Raw genomic sequence first — 6,253 nt, 5'->3', positions numbered from 1 at the left:
CCCGTGCCCTTGCAGACCTGTGATGGTAATGCCCACCTCGTGATATTAAAATCACTGCCCCTGTTATAAAGTAGTTCCTGCCCTGTCTGTTAAGTAGGTCCGAAAGCAGGTCCGCACAGGTCCTTCTGGAGGGCGTTGACCACGCCTGACCCTGAAGATTCAAAGATGTTAATTTAGTCATTTATTATTACCAGTTCTGGGTTTTCTCAAAAGCCAGCACCACAAATGTATAAGAAGTTGAATTTGATCTGTTTTCAGGCCCTTGGTGGGGTGAGGGACCGAAGCCAGAATGACCTGGCCACTTCCTTCTGCCCTGCCTGAGCTCGGTGGTGCGGCAAGACCCTGGAAGACTGAAGCCCTCTATATGGATGTTGTTTGTATCTTATGTCACCTGCATACATATCATATGACTATCATAAAATGATGTTCACAATTCCTTGTTATCTGTTTTATGCAAAATATCAGCCCCATCCCAGTGAGGAAGCGGGTGATCTTCAAAGCACTATGCGTGGTCTATGAGGCTCTTCACCAGCTGGACCCCTGGTACCTGAGAACCACTTACACCAGGGATTCTGCACATGGACAGCTTAGAACTGCGCTGGCTGACGAGGGTGGGCATCCCCAGGATTCAGAAAGATGACTGGGGCGGCCACGCATTCTCAGTGCCAATGGCCAGCATTCTCGGTGGCAATGGCCAGGTTACAGAACATGCTACCTATTTTTTTTTTAAAGAGCACAATCACCCGTTGATTAAGCAAGCTATTGCCCAGAGTCACATGGTGCTGGGCTAATCTGCCGCCGGTGATCGAAACAGATTTCAACATCAGTCGCCCTATCCGCGGCGCCACACCTTTACCTATTCATATTGCGAGTCTCAATTCTTACTCTGTTTTGCAAGCAATCTAAAACTTGTTTATTCTCCCAACCTTTAGGATGTCTTGCTGCCTCACCATGGCTTTTTCTGCCTAGTGCTTTAATGCCTTTGGCTTAATACGCTCTATAAATCAAAAATGCAAATACAAGCTAGTTTTAAGTTGTTCTGCTCAGCTTGGCATTAAGTTGGATGAGGGTAGTTTAAAGTCTTGTCTTCTGGGAAGTAATTGTTTTTTTTGTATATCTCATTTGCATCAGTTGTATTATGTTTTGAACTTGGACTTTGGTAGTTGGTCAAGATCTTTGATTGAACCTAAGGGGGGGAATATGTGTAGTGTTGAAATATTGTGATGTGAGTCCCCAGAAGTGAACCGCCCTCATGGGCCAGAATACGAAGTGCTGGTCTATGGAAGGACCCCAGCGGTGCTGCCCAGGTTCTGTCCTGGTGCCTTTGAGTAACAGTGATCCTCTTTGAAAGTTTAAGCACACCTTGAGAGTGCATGTGATTTCCAGCTGTCTCTCTTGTGTGCTTTTACCACCTCCCTCGCTCTCCGTCCATGTCTCTCTCCCACCACACACACACTTTTGTTTCTCTCTCGTCCTTGTTCTTCTGCCCCCTCACTCCCCATTGCTCGCTTTAACCCATCTTCTCCCCTACATGTTGCTTCTCTCCGCTCCCCATGTTACCTCACCCCTACACTCCTGCAACTGGCTAATGTTTCGTGCTGCCTTTAAATTTTTTTTATTTACCGTTCCATGTCGGATCTGGAAATAAAAAGACAAAACAATGCCCCTTATAAGTGTGTGCCTGCAACAGGAAATGACGCAGAGATTATTTTTAGCAGTCATACAGTTCAGAAGGCTGATGAATTCTCTCAGCTATCGATTTACCAACCGCGTCACCGTCATTAACCCTTTCGATGCTGATGACGAGCTCAGCTCGTCATGATGCACGGTTGAGCTGTGCTGATGACGAGCTGAGCTCGTCATGAAACCATAGCAATAATGAAATATCAGCACAGGAGGGGAAAACACCTAGCAGCAAAGGTGATAAAAAGGTGTAATTAGACTGAATTGCTTTGCCCAGGATTACACGTTTGGTCAAATAATTGAACAACAATTTAGACTCTGGTCATCTGGACAATTACAGCCCACGTGTTCCATGGGGAGACTTGTTTTGGGCAGCAGGCTCTTGGAGCACATAGATTGATGTTTTACTGAGGATTTATGCCGGTAATACGAAACAAGAGACACAGTCAACTGCAGTCAGTAATCCACAAAGTGTAAAGCGTGCATTCTGGACTGCAGGCAAAGGTGTAGGGGGCACCACAGGCCATATTTACAAAGCCCCTGCGCCACCGAAGTCTTCCTTTTTTCAAAACCTTTTAAATCTGGGAATGCGTCAGAATCCATGGGTGTAATGCGAGAAAGCGGGACATATTTACAAGGCCATGAAAAGCCACGTCCGAAAAGGACATGCGGGCTATAATTGTTCAGGCGACCAGAGTCTAAATTGTTTGATTATTTGATACCTTCCTGCACAAAAACACCTCTGCAACACACGCACCCTTGCACCATGGTGGAAGGGTACCTGTGTTGGTGCATGGCAGCCAGTTGTGCGGCAGCACAGACGAAAACACACGGATGTCATATTGCTGTAGATACGACGCAAGCCTGCGCTTTCCAAATAATGCAGCTCGGCGCAGCGAGATGGCGTGCAGCAGCGTGTCGTCTTCTAGTAAATGTGCCCCTACATTTCTGGGGGACATGGGTCATGCCCAAAAGAGGTCCTTGAACACTTGTCAATTTATCTGAAAACAACAGAGGTACAACTCCATCATTTTGAATTCTTTGCTCTCATTACTCAGTAGTTTCTTTACAGCATAGATGCTATGTGGCGCTGGACTTACTTTAGGCACACAAATGCAGCTGTGAATACAGTTAATTCTGCTTCCAATGGCAACCACATAGCACCTACGCTATAAAGAAACTACTGAGTATTGAGAGCAAAGTATTCAAAATTTCATAGTTATAGCTCAGTTGTTTTCAGATAAATTGAAAAGTGTTCACGGACCTCTTTTGGGCTCATATGGGACTGCACGCTGTAACATGGCTAGGTAAAAATCATTACCTATTATAGGTCTTGCATTTATTAAAGTTAGAGCTGTTGCGGTGAAAATGACAATGTTTTTTACTTTTGCTTCTTTATACCATTGGCAATAGTGCTATGCAACTATAATCACCACTGCAAATAAAAAAACAAAACTAAAAAACATTATTTCTAACGCCACCAGCTTTAACTTTAACCAAAGCGAGACCTATTGCAAATGCTTGTTTAGGGTTGAGCTTCCTTTGTTTAAGGAACGATTACTGGCAGGTTTTCGTTTTTGACTAGGTTCTTCACCACTGACGCATAAACCTAGATACCAATAACCATTAGGGGCCCTATGCTGAGGGTATGAAGCTATAATACCTTCCAATAGGTTGTGTGGCTATATTGTCAAATTTCTGCTCGACAGCACCACTTTGATAGATATAATGTAGGTATATTGGTTTGTTTCTGAATTAACAAAAATGTGCAGAAGGAGCGTGTTACTATACCTAAGTTAGTTCTGCCACATCACTCCAATATTACACTGTTTGCATAATGTTGCATAATGTTTATCGGCACTCTACGTTGTGCATAGCTGTTCCAAATGTTTATACATGACTAGTTCTAGACGGGAGGGTTACTGCGGTTTTCCTCACGTCGCCATGCTTCTGTATTACAGTTGGGGAGGGTGGGGTGGGGGGATGTGGGGTGTTGGGGGGGGTGGGTGTTATGTTCTATGGTTTACATTTTTTGTACTTTCCTTTCTCTCTCCCTCTTATTCCTTTCCTCTTCTCTTTTCCTTGCTTTTTCTTTCCCCTCTGACCTGTCTCTTTGCTCTTATCTGGACAAGCTGTATCATGCATATGTTGTATTTGTATACCGGTACCCAGACTAGCCATGCCCCATCCCTGGGCGCCCAGATGATGGACCATGGTCTCCGCCTGTTATACTCCATAGGGGGCAAAGCAATGTGTTCCTTCCATTATGCGCTGTGTAACATGTATTTCCAGGGCTCTCGTGGGGCACTCATGATACCTACACTACTATAAATGTCAGTAACAACACTTTCCACTCCGCTCGGGACAACGTCACTTGATCGATTAAAGATTCTGTCTATGAATGTTAAAGGTTTAAATCAGCCCGTTAAAAAACAAAAGATATTAGACTATGTGCGCAGACAGAAGGGAGACATTGTACTGCTGCAAGAGACCAAACTAGATGTTAAACAATTTTACACTCTGCGCAATAAGTTTTATTCAGAGGTTGTCGGTTCTGGTGCAGTTGGAAGAAAGAATGGTGTTCTGGTACTATTGTCAAGAAAGTCCAAGGTAGAATTACTGTCTTCCTCATCAGATGAAAAGGGTCGTTGGGTCACAGTGAAACTATCCAAAGATAATACAGAATTCTTTGTCACTAACGTTTATGCACCTAATATTAATGACTTAGAATTTTGGCGAGACTTAGCCAAACAGATTGCAACGATACCTGATACGGCGGTGCATATCCTTGGGGGTGATTTCAATCTTCCATTTGACCCGGCCTTAGACAGGGACTCAAAATGTGTATTTAAACCAAGCAGATCACATAATGCATTTGTCAAATTATGCCAACAATTTCACTTAATTGACACATGGAGAATACAAAACCCTACTGATAGGGACTATACTTTCTACTCTTCCCCTCACGATTCGTTCTCCCGCATTGATTACATATTCATTACACAAAATGGCGTTGCAAGGATAGAGGATACTTCAATTGAACCTAGGGTTCTATCAGACCACTCATGCATATCTCTATCCATCACTAACATTGAACCGTCCCCTAAACAAACGTCCTGGAGACTCAATGAGGAAATCTTGAGTAAAGAACAAAACAGAACTCAAATTCTATCAGCCATTAGGTCTTATTTGGAGATTAATGCGAAAGGGGACACTTCGGACCTAGTACGTTGGGAGGCTTTGAAAAGTACAATTAGGGGTGTGTGTATCAAAATTCGTTCAGCAATGAACAGAGATTGTAATGCAAAGCTAGAAGGGTTAGAGACGGAAATAGCCATCCTAGAGAACAAACACCAAATGACGAGAGACCGGGAGACATTTAATACCATGACCAACAAAAAAATACGAATATAACAAACTAGTAAGCGAAAGGGCGGGGGTGTGGCTAGACAGAAAGCGAAGGTTCAAGCTATGTGAATCTAATAAAGCCGGCAAGAGCCTAGCGGCATATTTGAAATTTAAGGTCCAAAGGAATGCTATTAATGTTATCAAGGACTCGGCGGGAGTTACTCACTCTGATCCCCAAAAAATAACCGAAGTCTTTAAAGACTTCTATAAGGACTTATACGCCAAAAACGAATTGGTGGATGAAGACAAAATTCAAGAATATCTTCAGGAGTGTGTATTACCAAAGTTAAAGCCTGAAGAACAACTCAGTCTTAATGAGCCGATCTCGGCTACTGAGGTGGAAAAGGCAATTAGGGGACTGAAATGTGGGAAGGCACCGGGCCCGGATGGCTTTACTGCCAAATTTTACAAAACCTTTCAATCAGACTTGGTTGACCCTCTTCTGAGCCTCTTCCACGAATTTACTGAGTCGGGGGAAGTGAGGGGTACGTTAGCAGAAGCGACTATTGCAGTTCTCCCAAAGGACGGCACCAAAAAACTATAGACCGATTTCCCTGATTAATTTGGATTGTAAATTGTTGGCCATGGTTCTATCAGCTCGATTACAAAAGGTCCTCCCCACTCTTGTACACCCATCTCAAGCGGGCTTCCTAAAACATAGACTGTCTAGTGATAACACCAGGGTGTTAGCCCATGCCCTAGAAAAAGCAAAACTTCTGAATACTCCCACGGTAGCTGTCACGCTGGATGCAGAAAAAGCATTCGACAAGGTGGACTGGTCCTTCCTTAAGGCGGTGTTACACCATTTTAACTTAGGAGAAACATTCACTAAACTCGTAATGGCTCTGTACGCCGGCCCCACTGCAAAAGTCAGAGCAGGTGGCTCCTTCTCATCCCCTTTCTGCCTGAAACAAGGGACGAGGCAAGGTTGCCCACTATCACCATCTTTGTTCTTACTGGCAATAGAACCCTTTTTGTGGCATATTAGACATAACAAAGCAATCGCTGGTATCCCATTTGATGACTGCACTGTAAAATTGACGGCCTACGCCGATGATGTGCTGATCTTAACGGAAAAAGCCGACGAGGCTATCCCGGCCTTGATGGACACAATCGAGGGGTTCTCTAGAGTTTCAGGATATAAACTGAATAAGGACAAAAC

Source organism: Lissotriton vulgaris, chromosome 1_1 (assembly GCF_964263255.1).
Source record: "Lissotriton vulgaris chromosome 1_1, aLisVul1.2, whole genome shotgun sequence".
NCBI classification, from domain to species: Eukaryota; Metazoa; Chordata; class Amphibia; order Caudata; family Salamandridae; genus Lissotriton; species Lissotriton vulgaris.
The sequence above is the reverse complement of the archived record's forward strand: the minus strand, read 5'-3'. Positions refer to the sequence as shown.